Source organism: Condylostylus longicornis, unplaced genomic scaffold, assembly GCF_029603195.1.
Source record: "Condylostylus longicornis isolate FDR11 unplaced genomic scaffold, ASM2960319v2 ptg000018l, whole genome shotgun sequence".
NCBI classification, from domain to species: domain Eukaryota; kingdom Metazoa; phylum Arthropoda; class Insecta; order Diptera; family Dolichopodidae; genus Condylostylus; species Condylostylus longicornis.
The window spans coordinates 738,327-756,098 of record NW_026577987.1 but is presented as its reverse complement, the minus strand read 5'-3'; the positions used below and the strand labels follow the sequence as shown (position 1 = coordinate 756,098).

The window sequence follows — 17,772 nt, the reverse complement described above, 5'->3', positions numbered from 1 at the left end:
TTACTTAAAATAAAAACAATTTTTTTTATTTATTTTTAAGTTTAAGTTTTTGACAGATGTATTTAAAAAAATTTGTTGGCATTTGTGTAGTAGTATAAGTATTTATGTTGAAAAAATGCTTCCGACATAAATACATGAATTAGCAATTTGCTATTTAAATTATAATTTATTTATTTATTATATATTTTATAATTTATTATATATATTTGCTTAAATTTGTATATTAATAAGCAATTTATATATTTTTTGAAATACACTGAACTTAACAATTTATTGTCTGCTCAGTTGGAAAATAAAAAGTCAACCGATACTGATATTAGTACACAAACTTGCTTGGAATAACTTGTCTAGTTCTTTGAACAACTTGAAAAAAAAATGGTTTACATGCTTAACCAAAATGGTTCTTGAATTTTGTGAGGAACAAACTTAAAAGCTTTACATATCAAAATAACCTACCTATTGTTTACACAATACGGTCAGTAAAAAGGCAGTTTTTTGAAATTGCAGGCTGAGTTACATAACACGAAATATACATAAAAAAATGAGAGTATTCCTTTCACCAAAATTGCATGTTTCATTTCCTTTATAATGAAAAATAGCAAAAATATTACGTATATTACTTTATTATTACAATAATATGTTAGCATTGTTATAGGTAGAATTCAGTGTGCATATATTTGCCGCATATGACAAAAAGCTAGATTTTTTCAGCACAAGCCTAACCTGATTCTTACTTTCATGGCCATTCTTTTTATTTTATTTTAGTTTTTAAATTTATTTTGTTTTGGTTCGTCGGTTTTTTAAAGAGCTGATATTATATTTTGTATAAAAATTTTAAATTTTGATATATTTTTGACTTTTTACCGACCGTATTGTGTAAACAATAGGTAGGTTATGTGATGGCAACAAATTTTGCATATCGAGTTTTCGGTGGCAATGCACTTCTCCATAGTAGGGAAGTGTAAATAAACTATTTTTAGCAACCTGTCGGTCTGTCGGTCTGTGTGTGCACGCGTGTATCTCAAGTTCGGCTGAACCGATTTTGGTGAAATTTTTAATGTAAGTTTCCACCATGGCCTGATATATCATAAAATTTGTATCCACCATGGCACGGATTGATCAAATTTTATGATATATCAGGCCTGTTTACATTTTTGAACATTTTGAAAAAAATATTCAACCGATTTACTTGAAATTTCATATATAAGCTTTGCTCGACCGCAAATATTACCTACTTTTTTAAATTTCCGAGAAGATGAAAAGCTTCATTAAGATAATTGGTATCAGAACTAAAAGCGCACAAAAAAGGTAATAATTTTTTTAGTTGAGGTGATGAATCAAGTTTTATATCTCCCAATAAAATATTTTCTAATTTATTGGCTGGCATTTCACTATTTCCCGAAAAGCAACTTACTGTCAAATCACAATTAATTTTTAATCTACATTTAAACTCACACCCGAAGTTATCATTATTTTCTAAAATACACAATACAACGCAGAAACTATTTTCCAATATTAACCAGCCATACTTAACACAATATTTTCATTGATTTTGTTTACTAAATCATTTAAATTTATTATTATGTCGTCGCTATTTTCTATGGTTACCGGACAATTGGAGAAAATACTTGGAATCGCTTCTGGAATTAACCGAAGCCTGTTTTGCATTTCTGAATAAAAACATGTTTTTTTTTTAAATGTAAATGGCAAACAACACTACTCTCAACAAGTTTCCAATTTTTTCTAGGAGTAGCCTCAATTCATGCCTTCCGGCAAATCTCCTCGTAAGGAAACTTAAAAATTGAAACATTTTTCTTTATTATATTTTTATTATGCTTATTTTTATAATTGGACGGACAACCAGGAACCGCTCATTTGCGAATCATAATGATATGAATATATTAAAAATCACTCTAATGATAAAACTTAAAATCTAATATATAATTTTGTTTTTAATTTATTTTAAAACAAACAAAATAAAAATTTTGCATCAAAACTTTATATTTCTTAATAATATGGACAGCACAAATTTTTTTTTTATTCACTGTATGAAAAAAAATGTTTTACCTTCGTAAAAATTCTGGAACGCTTTTTTTTTAAACTTCCATATTTCCTTTAAAAATTCCTCTAGAAAGTTGATTTTTTCACCAGTTCAAAGTACAAACTTTAAATTTTCTTTTAATATAAAATTTTTATATTTTTAATGAAAATAACAACACAAAAACTCGATTTAAAAATTAAAAATCTTACGTTTCCTTCACTATTTTGTACTAAAATTTTAAAACAACAAACTGATTTTATTATTTTAACTCTCAATTTTCTCCCATATACTATTTGAGATCTTAAAATGGTGGCTGCACAAAAAATGCGGGAAAACTTGAAAATATATTTAATCAAAATTATAGTTAAAATTTTGAGTTGAAATTTGAATTTTTGATATATTGTTCAGAAAACTCCAAATTTCATTTCGGTATAAAAATTTTTAGGTTTTATTCAACTTTTTGTATAGAAAACTCGAAATGAAAATAGAGAAAAATTATAATTTTTTCAAAAAAACAACAAAAAAAAAATTATTCTTCAGAAATGTCATTTCGTCAAAAATACATATGCAATTTTGCTAGCACATTCATAAAAAAAAGCAGGGTCCAGGCCTTGATATTTTGTAATGTCAAGTTCTAAACTGAAATTTGAAGTTTTCTGAACAATGTATCAAAATTCAAATTTTTAACTATAATTTTGATTAAATGTATTTCCGAGTATTTTTTTTGTAAAGTCAGTCAGCATAATTGAATTAAAAAAAATTGTTATATATTTTAGTCTAGGTCTTTTAACGACTTAAAATAACGTTAATGAAAATTTTATTAGATTTTAATATAGAAATTAAGTATTTGTAATTATTCGATTTTAAGTTTCTTCAGCTGATTTTTTTTTTCTATAAATTTTTGTTGTTATAAATTACAAATATTAAAAACATTGCCGTCAAAAGCGTGACGTAAAATTTAAAGTCGAATCTGATGCAATGTTGCAAATCGTGGGAAATTTCTTATTTTGAGGGAATCTTTAAATCTTGAACGGAAAAAGTCCAAAAAACGAGGGAAATTCCATTAAAAACTTTTCATTAAAATATAATTTTATATGATTTTCATTTGTTTTAATTTTTTTGTTTTGATTTCTTTTTTTTTCTTTTCTTAAGTTATTGCTTTTTTATAATTTTTAAAATTATAATTATTCATAAAATTATAATTTATTTAAAATTACAATTCTTTTTTTTTAGCACAAACATAAACATTTTTCTCTTGACTGTAACAAATATTGACTGATCGGCAATTAATATTTGGTTTCATTTTAAACTCGAATTTTAAACTTGATCAAAAACAAAAAGTCTATTATATTTATTTTGAAATTATTAAATAGATTTTGTATTATTTATACAACAATATGAAAGTACCAGTTTAAGTTATCAATTAAGTAATTGAATATAATTAAGTTATGCAAAACAACTGTAAAATTTTTGGTTCAATACGTTTTTTATTTAAGTACAATGGTAGGTGGAAGTGTAAATAAAAAATATCTTAAAGGGAAATTATTTATGGGAAAAATTGGGTTTAGAAACATGAGAATTTTTAAACTAAGGGTGGTAAATAGAGCAAAAATTAGTTGGCAACACATTCTGATGTTTAAATGCTCATCAGATTTATCGCCGATTAAATCGTAGATTTAGTCTGGTGTGCTTTAGTCTTTAGTCTGGAAAAATCTGAACTATTGGTGAAGTAAGTTTATGAAATTCTACAAATTATTGTAAAAAATGTTGATTGTTTAATATTAATTTAAGCATGCAAAAACGAACGAAAAACATTTGAACATAAATTAAATTAATAGAGGATAGAAAAATTCAATTGTTTTTGCAATAAAGCAAAAACAATGTACATATGTATGTGTGGTGTTAAACCTTGACATTATAAAAAATCAAGGCCTGCACCCTGCTTTATTTATTCGTAAAATTGCATATGTATTTTTAGCGAAAAGACATTTCTAAAGAATAATTTTTTTTAGAAAAATTATGATTTCTGTTTATTTTCATTTCGAGTTTTCTATACAAAAAATTGACTAAAACCTAAAAATTTTATATTAACATGAAATTTGGAGTTTTCTAAACAACATATCAAAAATTCAAATTTCAGCTGAAAATTTTAACTATAATTTTAATTAAATATATTTTTGAGTTTTTTTCCTTTTTTTTTGTACAGCAATGTCAGAAACAAAAAATATAAAAAAATAGTTACTTTGAGTTCAATCGTGTAACCGTGAGCATATCTAAAAATTTTCGTTCAATCCGTACTCACGTGTGAGCGACTTATCACAGGTGTAATCCTACAATTTAGAGAAACTAAATATAAAAGAGTTGCATATGTATATAAAATTTTGCCTTTTTTCCGTAGAAATCAAATTTATCTCTGCGTTACTTATAGTTGCTTTAGTTATTCATATGTTCAGCAATGATTCAACGCATATTTTCTTATGTTCACCATTTTTGGAATGCTAATGGAATCATTTTACATTTGCTCGCTGGTAAAACATTGAGACTCAACGTGTTATAATATGAATATATGTACATTAGTAATTCATTCAATAAAGGAAGGAAAATTAATATTTTAAATAAGATTTGCGTTGGCTCACAAAATATAAAAATTACAACCATATACCTGCAGAGCTCATTATAGTCAATCAATAAGTAATGATTTGAAATGAACACAAACTTAAGTTTCAAAACAAAAATACAAAGTTCACGTCTCTATGCATTGTCGGTTTGCTCTAGCATCTGTGTAATATGCATGAATCATATTCGTATGTTTAGTATGAATATGCCAGTGCTCTGCAAGAATAAATTCATATTGAAATTGAAGCTAAACATACAGATGTCATATACACGTTACGTAAACATAAACTTAATATGTTAACTAACATAATATGTTATAACATTCTTTGCAAGCATTGTATTGATTTACTTAAAATTTGTAATCAAATTGTAATCACATACATACCTAAAAAATTTTGTATAGACTTTTGGATATAAGAAGAATTCACATTTGCAGTAATTTTTATGAATTATGAAGCATATAAGTTTAATTAATATAGCATACATATGAAAAATATATAGATATATACATATGTCATTATATCAGAAGTTTGCATTTTGGGAGATATATCAAACAAATTAGTAAACTCGTTAATATCAAATGTACATTTTCTCAAATTTGAAAAAATATACCAAAATCAACTAAATACTCTGAAAAAAAAATTGCACTTCTTTTTTTGGTTGTAGCATTTATTGAAATCTTTAAAAAATGAGTGGAACTTGGAAATTTTTTTTTTTAATTCAATTTTTTAGTGTTTTAATAACACGAAACTTTAAGAGTGTAAGCACTAGTAAAGTAGAAAAAGATTGAATTTTAACTTTTTCTAATTAAAAATTTGAAAAAATGTTGATCTTGTGGGTGATTTATGACGTTAAAAATGACCCTCTATAGATTCCATAAGAATACGTGTAAATTCATCAGCTGTAAACTGTCATTGGCTTTTAGGGTCCAGGCATCTATAATGTAGATGAGAATAAAGATGTCTGTGGTCCAGGTCTGCATTTCTGCCAGCCGTGTGTTAACCTCATTATTTTTAGTAGATTTTTTGACGTGTTGAGGTAGCAACGTTTTGGATGTGGCGAATGAATGCATTCGCCCATCATAATTTAGAATATTATTCGATATTGATGTTAATGTTTAAGTTCGCGCTTTACACAATATGTGAATTGACAGTACTCAGATCAATTTGACATTAAAAAAAAACAATCAAGTCGAAAATATCAATACGTTCATTTGGGTGACTTAACTTTACAGGTACGAATTTAAAAATATAGCATAATACACAATAGATACAAAAACATAGAAACACAATCACTTCCTGCTACGCATCCTTTTTTAAGGATGTCAAACGCCTTACTTTTTGTTTGGTGTTAGTGATAACCCCAAATTACTACACTAAAGTAGTAATTTGGGGTTACCTCCATACTACTTTTCTTAAGACAAAATGCTACTGAAAAACAAGTTACGTTAAAATTAACAACACTCTTGCCTAGCCATTCGTTTCGTCGATAATAAAAAGGGTGTAAGAGTATAAGATAATTCTTTTCTAGTTGTCTTCTTTCAATTTCATTTACATATTAAAATAATTGAATGTTAAAGCCATATAAGTTTTTGCTCCTATGTAATAATAAGTATTTATACAAAAAGCTTGCTTTTAATAATGAGTTTTTCTTTTAATAATGAGTTCTGCCTTTTGATAATGATCAGCTTTGAACAATTAGTTTTTGCTAGAAAATAAGGTTTCATTTACTTTATTCACAGCTGGTTAACGAAATTTTTTCTGCTAAAAACGTTCACTTTCAAAACAAAAAATAAATCTCACTTAAATTTTTTAAACTAAAAAATAAAATGTTTTTATTTTTAATAACAGTGACATTAACACTGTTTATTTTATCGAAAAATGTATATTACGTGAATTCAGTATTTTTTTTTCTACTAGGTGAAAAAATCTCGAAAGACGAAGAAGGACGGCTCTATCTGCCTTTTTCCTCCGACAGTGGGGGAGCGTGACTCCTACCCTAAAAACTCACCTAAATTCTGAACAGATAAAACTGGTCCTACAGACCAACTATTACCTCCGCGCTAACTTGGTTTTTCCGTATAGGAATTAAATACCTTCCATAAGGAAATTGGTATTTCGTGGTCAATCGAATGGTCTTGTTCGTTTAAGTGTTTCTGTCATAACGCCATTGTCTAGCAGCCGAGCTGCTTCCATATTTACATGCTGTTCTAGACGAGCCCTATGCTTTGTAGCACATCTCCTAATTTCATTCACAACCAAAGGAATTAATAAGTCCTGTGGATATCACTGTTACGTATATACCATGGCGCATTTACCATGCCCCTTTACCATTACGTATATACCATGGCGCATCTACCATTATTCTGGAAGGTTTGAATTTTGTTAAAGTGAGTCTTTCGGCACAACCCCACAGCTGAATGCCATATTGCCATATTGGTTTAATAAATTAAGATCTTATTATCAATTGCCAAATTCGACTTACGACCTAGGAGCCAATATTTTTCTCTATATTTATTTTCTAATTCTATGTGTTTCTTCTTTATACGCTCTTTCCACCTTAGCTTGACATCTAAAGTCATTCCTAGGTATTTTGCTGAGTCATGGATCGATACATTCGTTCCATTTACGTTAATTTGTGGTGAATTCACTATTTTCCGATTGGTGAAGTTTATGTGAACCGACTTTGCTTCATTCAACTTCACCCTCCAATCTCTAGTCGACTGGCTTATTTTGTTAATTGGCTCCTGTAATTTTTTTGTCGAATCGTCAATGTTCGCTCCTACTGTCAATATTGCAGTATCGTCAGCAGAAGTGACTATCGTAGAATTTTCTATTTGTGGCAAATCACTTGTGTAAAGCAGATACAACGTTGGGCACAATATACTGCCTTGAGGCACACCTGCCTTTATTTTTCTTAGCGTGGAGTATTCAGCATCTTGTTTAATTCTAAAAAATCTACCAGCTAAGTAAGATTTCAAAATTACTACAGATGGCGGTGGTAACATTTGTCCTAACTTAAATATAAGGCCCTTGTGCAATACCTTGTCGAATGCCTGTGCTACGTCTAGAAACATGGAAGAGCAGATTTCCTTATTTTCCAAGCTTCTTTCTATAATATTAGTTATTCTATGAACCTGGTCTATTTTAGAATGGTTTCTTCTAAAACCAAATTGATGGTTCGGTATTAGGCCCCTATTTTCTATTATTGGCTTCAATCTCCTTAATAGCACCTTTTCAAAAAGCTTAGACATCATTGGTAACAGTAAAATGGGCCTGTAAGACTTTGTTTCCCTCAAGGATTTCCTGTGTTTCGGCACCATAATTACCTCCGCGACTTTCCAAGCACGAGGAACATACCTTAAATTCATAGCTGCATTCATCATTTTCGTCAGATATTCCAATGCCTCGCCTGGTAGCTCTCTCAGTACTTCCGCAGTAATAAGACCAAAACCTGGCGATTTTTTCATCTTCAGGGATCTTATCCCTTCCGCAACCTCTAATTGAGTAAGTGGAGCTATGCTGTCTGCTTCATTTGCGATAGATTCTACCAAACCAACATCTGAGGTTATCCCGTTTGGCGTGAATATGTTTTCCAAGTGATCAGCAAACTTCGGCCTTCTCTATATTGCTCCTCGCCCAACTGCCATTTGCTTTCATCAGTGGCGGAGCGTACCTAATCGGTCTCTTTTTGCTCCTTGCCGCCTTCTATAAGGAATAATTCGTTTCACTCGTAGCTGACAAGTTTCTTATATAATTTTCGTATGTGGCCGATTTAAATTCTTGAATTTTTCTTTAAAGAACCTGGGAACTTTGCCATCTACGTCTGGCCCTTCTCTTTTCATCTACTAAATCAGTTATTTCTCGAGGATAGCTATTTGCTGTCGGTTTGTACTTTGACATTTTTGTATTGTTCCATGCAGCTCTTTGTATGATTTTAATAAATCCTTTTTAGTTTTAATATGACAGCAGAGTGATCCGAATTAAAATCATAGTTATCTTCAAGGCTTAAAAAGTTTTCTGATATTTTTTTGGTTATAAAAAAGTCAATAACATCAGGAATCTTGTTAGTGTCAGTAGGCCAATAAGTAGGAGTGCCAGTGGAGTGATAGCAACAACCTAGCTCTTGAATATCCTTTGTTAGCTCTCTTTAGTCACCTCATATTAGATATCTGTGTCCATGCTTGTACAGGAGATCTTTAAAAGTATTTTTCTTAATGCTGCAATTTGGTGGACAGTATACAGCACTAACACTAAAGTCCTGGTTAGTCGATTTAATTTTTATCGAAATAAGCTGAATTTCAGCCGTTTCTACCTTGAATTCTTCATAATGTTCTATACTTTCTTTTATTAGTATTGCACTACCTCCTCTTGGCTGATTGCTGGGATGTACCGCTTTATAGCAATTATAACCCTTAATTTTAAGGCTCGTATAATATGTCAAATAAGCCTCCGACAGCAAACAAATATCTATATTTCTCGTTTTGAGGAAGACATCCAATTCTTGCTTCTTATTAAGAACACCATTAGCATTCCAAGTTACTATACGTACCTCATTTACGTACATCTTTTCTTAACTTCTTTGGTGTCCCCGTATACATCTCAGTGTATGCATTTTCTATTTTTAATAATCTTTAAGAGATCTCGTCAATTCTAATCAACATACTATGCATCATTTGCATAATGTCTTCGTCAGTTCTTTTTATTTGTGGGGTTTTGTTCTCAGGTTCCTTCATTTTCTTTTTTTGTGGGGTTTTGCTTTGATGCGCTTGTGAATAAGATACTCCCTTTAACACCTTACTAGGTGCCGTCGTTCTGTCTATTTTTGGAGTTCTTTGTTCATTAAATTTAATTTGGTTTTGTTTGGTCTTATTCTTTTTCAATCTTCTTTTTTGCAATTCTTTTGCAACCAAATAGCCTCGGTAGCTAGCAGGGTGTGCCTCATTGCAGTTCGCACACTTGGGCTGAAAATTATCTTTCTTGTTGCACTCCGCTGTCATATGATTACCAGCACATTTTACACATCTAGCCTCTCTTTGGCAAAACTTTTGTGTGTGTCCAAATCTCTTGCATTGAGGAATGGATTTGCTGCTTCTAAGAGCTTCAATTTTTACTCTCATGTGCTGTAAGTATTCTATTTTATAGATCTTGGTTATCTCTTCCGAATGGTCAAAAGATAACATAAAGAGCGGAAGTTTTACTGAAATATATTTTCCATTTTTCTTCTCTCTTTTGATTTTATTTACAACATCTAGACATTTAAAGCCTTTGCTTATAAGCTCTTTTTTTATATCCTCTGGCTCACACGATGGATGGAGATTTCTAGCCATAACTTTAACTGGCCTCGTCAGTTTATTCTCATACGTGTGCCACTCCAGTCTAGCCTTATTTATAGCTTTTGTTAGTAATCTGTATTCATTTTCATTTTCCACATTTATTTTTAATTGGTCATTATTCATCATATTGACCTTAACGTTTATTCTTTCTTCTTTTAATATCTTAACTATGTGGGAGTAGTTCTTAATGTTGCTCAATATAACCGGAGGAGGCTTGTGCTTTTTTGGATTTTCAGCCTTCATTTTAGGGCTGGTTTCATTATTTTTTTAACTGTCGTCTCTGAATTTATTTCAGGAGACTTTTCCATTTTTCGCTTCTTTGCATTATTCTGTTTTAGGATCCAGTCCTTGCCAGTTCTTCCTCGTCGGTTTCATATACGATAACTTCCGCATCTTTTCTTTTCTGTTGATGCAGATTTTATTTGATTTTTTAAATCTACATTCTCTGCCTGTAATTTGCACAGCTCGTTTTGTTGCACCTTACAAAGACTCTCCAATTTATCTCCTGTATAAGATGCCTTTTCATATTACCCTCTTGGGTTTTTATTTTATTGTCTTCCGCAAACTTATTAGACTTTTTCTCAAACTTATCATCCTTAACTCTGTCCTTTTTCTCTGCAATCACCAATGGGGGTGATCGCATGACCCCCGATCTCCTTCTAAATGGGTCCATCAACGCCGATCTACTATGCAATAAATGGTCCCCCCCAGAATCCATGAGACCAGCCTCCGAAGAGTGTGAATTTTCCAGCATTCACCTGGGGTATTCAATCCTTGTGTTTTGTTCATTGCATTTGTTTGTTTTATTTCGGAGTTTTCTTCTCCTAGCCTTTGAGAATAATTCCCTCGTGCAAGGCAGCACATATAATTTCTGCCGTCCCTCAGGGATCAGTCGCAGACCAGAGAGCCGCTCATTGTGAGTCCGTCGCGTCTGGATTTTCATTTGGAGTTTAGTGGACTCTTACCACAAGCATCCCTTACTGCGGTTATTTCGTAACCCAATCGGCCGGGAATCAAAGAATTCAGTAATAATAAAATAAAAACAGTTTATTATAAAAAACAATAGAAATTTTAATACTAGTCTATTAAATTCTAGTCCGACTTCATAAAGTCGTGTTTTAATTTAATAGCCATCATTTCTTTGTTGGCCGATCACGGACAAAAAATTTTCCTTCGCGTTTCAAAAAATTTTTTACGCTTAACAAAGCATAACACGTTGACACCAATAAACGATTTCTAAGTTTAGTTTTTATAAGATTATTATGTGAAAATATTCTTTCAACTTCCGCTGTAGAATGTGGCAACACTGACAAACCACTAATTATTTTACTTAAGTTTGGGAACATTACTTCATTTAACCCGTTTTTACACTCAATGATCTTTTGCCAAAATTCCATGAAGGATAATTTTTAATATTGCATAAGCTCATCCAATCTAGGTAGTGACTTCCATTCGCTCTTTACAGTAGTCATGGACAATATCGTTCATTTCAGTGATTCGTTCTGAACGAACTACTTTTTTTCACCGATCGATTATAAAATCTCGTTCAATCGTTCATTTCGTTCACTTCCCTTCTGTATATATAATTGCATGTTTTTTGGTTATAATTATATGTCTATTCGTATTTATGGTAAATTTAAAAGAAAAAAATATGTAATGGGTTTTGTAAATTAGTAATAAGTTTTGAACCACAAAATGTTTCCACTTATATAAACCAAAAAGTTTAAAACGTAGAGAAAAATTTAAAACTTTTACTTAAAAAACTGTTAAATTATAAATAATTTCTATTTATTTGAAGAAGTAAAAGTTTTAAACCATTTGAGTTTAAATTTATTATTCCTCACAAGAAGTTTATAGAATAAAAGTATTTGTAATTATCTTTATTTTTAATACTCGAAATCCTGTGCTAAGCTTTTTAAACTTTTTTTTAATTAACTTTAATATTTTACTTTAATCCCTAATGGGTTATAATCTTAACTTATAATGATTAATTTTTTTTTAGTTTTTTCTTTTATTTAAAATATTTAGGTAAAAATGCTATCATAATTATTATCCTTTTTTAAATATTTTATGGATAAACATAAGACATGGTAGCCCAGTCAAAGGCTTTCAATTTGAATCAACTTGCCCAATCCTTCAATAGTCTTATTTAGGTTGTTTTTTAATTTGGTTACTTTTATTTGTATTGAATTTATATTAGGTAACAGGTAATATGTGACGTTAATCGCTCAATTTTATTGGTATTTGTATTGCATTTTATTTATATTTGATCAGTTCTCGCTCGTTTTTATTTGTATTGTATTTATATTGACAACTGATTCGGTCACTTTTGTGTGTATAGAATTGCATTTATTTTAATTCTGATTTCGTTTTATGAATATTGCATATAGGAATATTATGTTGTTCGTTTTTATTTGTGTTGGATTTAGTAAATCGTTCAATTTTACTTGTATTTATATTGGCATCTGATTCGGTCACTTTTGTGTGTATAGAATTTCATTTATTTTACATCTCGTTCGCTTTTATCTATATTAAATATAGAAGTATGTTGTTCGTTTTTATTTGTGTTGGATTTAGTATATCGTTCAATTGTAATTGTAATTACAATTGGATGTATTGTAATTACAATTGGATGGAATTGGATGTAATTGTAATTACAATTGGATGTAATTGTAATTAAAATTGGATGTCAATTACAATTACAATTGAACGATATACTAAATCCAACCAATCGTGATTGTAATTCTAAATAAAATATGTATATGCGGTGATTTTTTTAATAACTAAAAAAGAGAATTGGAATTCTTAGTGAACGACGAACGATTCATTTTTGAAGAATTGAAGTAATCAGCTAAGTTCAGTGAAGTGATTCGTTCTTTAAGATTAGTTCGTTCGCGAACTTCACATGACTAATTTACAGCCTCAATGTCGACAAAATCGGCATCAAAAACTGTTAAAAGTGGAAATGTAGATAAATGATTACCAGAAAGAGCTTTTTCGGTTTTAAGTAAGACATACATACATTGTAGAAATTCATTTTTCATATCTATTTTTTTAACGATACTATTGCAAAATGTAATATAAAAATTTAAGATGATATTAAAAAATTTGGTGTTTAAATCTTTATTTTCATACAGAAGTTGTTCCACTTTTATTTCGCAATAAATTTTACGTTAGTAGAGGAAGAAAGTTTGATGGTTTCTTTAGACTAAAATTTGAAACTGAATGTATATTTCAGCTTTGGTAAAATTTATAAGGCAATTTTGTAAATAATTAGATCTTAATGAGATCCAATATGCTTGCGGGCTTAACCAAAATAATGTTTGCTGCATTGACAATTTGACATTTTATTAAACATCTCTACTAAATTAACTCAATTTCACAAAAGGTAAAATCATTTAAATTCACAATAGAAAAAAGTGTTGTTGTTGTTATTTCGATACAATATAAGTGATTAATATATTTTCCATTCACAGTTTTTCGTAGCATAGTTTTGATTGTACAGTTGTTCAGCTTAATTTAACACTTTAAATTTAAAAAAAAAAGGGCTAAAAATTTTGTCAAAGTGTTGAAAGTGCTCCAAGTTTAAAAAAGGACTAAAAATGACATAATAGGGCTATGATAATGGCATACAAAAACCCTATAAAACGTAACATAGAACAAAATAACATTCCCATATTAAAATGTACTTGAGGAAATTTTAAACATTGAGAAAATTGTATCTCATTTTTTCTCAATATGTATTGTATCACCGCTTTACACACTAACACTTTATTAAGTTTTAAAAAACTTTCTTGTACTCTGAGAATGTGAATCTTTAAATAATAAATTAAATCAAATAAACTCGGAATGAATCATCGGATATATATAAGAATCCGAGAATAAATAATAAATTTTATACCATGAGCATATTTAATAGCGGCCAGCTCTGTTATACACGGGAAACACTTTTTGTACTATAAGTACTTTAAACTAGTGGGTTTATTCGCTCCCTTGATACATAAAATATGTTGTCCTTGATACATAAAATATTGCAATAATCAAAAATCGCAAGTTGGGAAAATATTACAAGTTTTTATTTTTTCCTAAAATAAATTGAAAATTTATGTTGGCAAATAAAATTGGTTTTGCTCTTGTGAAAATTTTCATTTACTTAATACTAATAGCAACTTACTTATTAACGCCTACAATTTAAAAAATTATTCCTCGGTTATACATGAATTATGAAAGCAACTACCAAAGTGGTAAATTTACGTTGCTGGTTTAAGTTTGTTTTTATATTGAAATTGTTTTGATAAACAAATATCAAATGTCAAAAGCGACGTCGCCATTAGTGTATTTTATTTTGAGAAAAATGGTGGCTCTTTTTGGTTTCACCAAGTTAAAATCATTGAATATTATTTAAATTTTATTACAATCCGTATTTCAAATTATTTCCAACAAAAAAAAGAGAAACACAATAGTGCCTTTAAATATATTTAAAATAAGAGAAAATTAACATTTTATAAATTATTTGAGAATGAAAACTTTGTTTTATTAGTGTGTATATAATATAACAAAACGAAAAAAAAAATTCAACCTGATACCTGTTTCGCTGTTTATAAAAAAATATTTAACTGAGCAGTGCAAATGTGGCGATCTATCGTGAAACACTTAGTATTAAAATTAGTAAAGTTGTAAATTTTTTAATATACATATGTTTACATATGGAGAAAAGTAACTACATAATAAAACACAATATTGTAAATATATGTTATAAAAATTTTAAAGATTGGAATGTGAAATAATAAGAATATTATAATTTTGATAGTTGCAACAGCCTTCAAACATATTACTAAGATCTAGTTCGTATCAATGCAGTGAAAGTGCATATTTAAAGAAAATAATCAGGGTCTAATAATTTACAGGTGTTGAATTTTATTGGGGGTATCTATTGCTCTTTTTTTGTTTTATGTTATTTTATGAGTACCTATCTACAATGAAGGTAAGAAAACCTTAGGGATTATGAAGTTAATTTAAATTTACCATTTAACAGGCAAAAATAAAAAAAGACTTGTTTGTACCAATAACTATATACTTGTATAATGTATGTGCATATTTTGGTTTTTGATATAAAATAGTTATTCTTTTTAACGTGTAATTGACTGAGTAAGTTATTCTTTTGCTTACTATGTGAGATAAATAGATGCACTGTATATATATGTATATAAGTATGTCTATGAACATATTTGTATTTAAAAAGGTACTTACATTATGTAGGTATTCATATTCTTATTTGCTTTTACAAATAAATACAATTTACCAACTGTAGTTACCACATACATACATAGTGTACATTCATATTATAAGTAATTTTATGAAGATAAAATAATATAAAATGGCTAGATTAATTTAATGCAAAATTCCCTAATTCTCACGATCTCAATAGCTGTAATTTTTTTAATTTTCTATATTTATTTATTTTATTTTTTTATGGTTTTAATTAGGTTTCTTGTTTCTTTTATGAGTAGTTTTTCTTTCGAACATTTTTATTCGCTGATGCTTTTTCAATAAAAAGAAAGTGAAAATTAACAGATAAAATATTTTGCAGATAAGTTAATATCTATAACTAATATTTATCAAACATTTTGATAGAAATGATAGGTTAAAGATAAAAAACATATCATTGTTTTATATAAGTATGTGGGTTAGTTTTAAAAAAACTTATGGAAAAATTGCCTATTAAATTAGTAATGTTAATAAAATCAAAATTTTATAATTACATAAGCAATGAAAATTCGATTTTAGTTTGTAACTTTTAAATTTAAACATGTCAACTTAAGTTGATTTTTCTGCAAATTTGAATTGATGTATTAATCATTACAGTTACATACATATTATTTTTTTTCCATAAAATTTCGCTTTTCTTTAAAATATTCTAATAAGCTTTTTTTTATGAAATTTTTTTTTTTTTAAAGACAGATAGGTGGGCCCAACCTGCCATCAAATTTATGAATAGTGCGGACTTCAACCCAACTTAAAACGAACGATGGTTAAACTGAGTTTTGCTCTATCGTGTTTTTGTGTCTATATTCCGTGAAGGAAAGCACGTTAGGCTAATTCGAGAGGTCTCGTTCGATTCAGTCTATTTGTCCAAACCCTCTCCTTTATAAGTCGGGAGGCCTCAACATTTACATGCTGTTCCAAAACGCGCCTTATGTTTCATGGCACAGTTCTTTACCTCCTCACTTACTTGGGGGACACCCAGATCGCTATGAACATCACTATTGCACACATACCTGGGAGCATCCACCATATTACCTTGTTCTGGAAAGTTTGTTTTTGTTTAATGTCCGTTTGCTTCACACAACCCCATCGTGCAAGCTATGCGTCCATATAGATTTTATCATTTGATTATATATCAAGAGCTTATTGTATGTTGACAATCCGGACTTACGATCTAAGAACCAATAGCTTTTTCTATATTTGCTTTCTAATTCCAGTCTTTTCTTGTTTACATGTTTTTTCCATTTGAGCTTGACATCCAAAGTCATACCTAGGTATTGCGCTGTGCTTTGGATTGATATTTTAGCAGCGTTCGAACTCAATTGTGGTAGGTTCAGTAAATTTTTGTTTGTCAAATTCACATGTAGAAATTTATCTTCATTTGACCTTATTTTTCATGTATTTTTCCATTTATTTGTATTGTTACTTGTTATTGCTGCTGTATCGTTGGCAAATGTAGCGAGTACAATAACACCCCCTAAATTTGGTAAATCGCTTGTATAAAGCACGCATATTTTAGGACCCAGAATACTGTCCTGAGGCACACCAGTCCAAATTTTCTTAACCCTAGAGTACTCTTCGTCCTGTTTGATTCGGAAAAGCCTGTCAGATAAATATGATTCAAGTAACTCAACGAATTGCAAAGGTGTAAATTTCTTAAGTTTTAATAATAAATCGTTTTGCAAAACCTTATCGAACGCCTAGACGACGTCCAGAAATATTGTTGAACATATTTGCCTTTCTTCTAACGCCTTTTTTGCAATGTTTGTTATTTTGTGTACTTGGTCAATTGTTGCATGCTTTGTTCTAAAGCCAAACTTTCAAAAACAATTTTTCAAAAGTTTTGATATCATTGGTAGTAGAGAAATCGGTCTATATGGCTTTGCCTTATGCAAAGATTTCCCCGGTTTGCCTACCATAATAACTTCAGCTACTTTCCATGCATTAGGACTATACCTAGACCCAGGTCGACTGCTGTATTTATCAATTTTTCCAATGTTATAGCCTTTCTCGGCAATTCTCTTACTATCTCGGCAGAAATAATATCAAAACCTGGGGCCTTATTAGGTTTAACCGACTTTATCGGTTTGAAAATTTCTTTTTCATTAAATAAAGCCATAGTGCTTTCTTCCATATCAAAATATTCTACAAAACAGTTCATTTGGTTAAAAAATTGCTTCCAAGTTATCAGCAAATAGTTCAACTCTATCCCTGTTCAGGGGATAGATTTCGGAAACCGATCAGCAGCCGATTTGACATTTTTACCATATTTACGGAACGAATTGATGGAATTTCTCGAAATTTGATATTGGAGTTCTGGTTTTTACTGAAACTAACTGGCGAGGATTTCAGGGAATTCGGGTAGCATAAAGCGAAACTAAGTAGAGATTAAGAACCAAATTTACATTTTTTTAGGTATGTTAACTAAAGGCTTATTGAAGCCCTAAAAATTGTAAGGAAGTATTTAACAGGCATTTTTATAATATTCTGTAACACTTTCACTTAACTAGACAAT

General features: G+C 29.6%; 1 protein-coding gene across 8 annotated transcripts in view; it reads left to right on the top strand.

Annotated features, from left to right (window-relative positions):
• Positions 1 to 14,359: 14,359 nt before the first annotated feature.
• The window catches only part of LOC129606353 (membrane-associated guanylate kinase, WW and PDZ domain-containing protein 1), a 31,070-nt gene continuing 27,657 nt past the window's right edge, over positions 14,360 to 17,772 (top strand). For 5 of the 8 annotated variants that reach the window (XM_055516643.1, XM_055516641.1, XM_055516640.1 and 2 more), the window contains exon 1: positions 14,360 to 14,976. The gene's annotated coding sequence lies outside the window, so the exon portion shown is untranslated. The remainder of the gene's footprint in view (positions 14,977 to 17,772) is intronic. The other 3 variants (XM_055516645.1, XM_055516644.1, XM_055516646.1) reach the window with 2 other exon arrangements.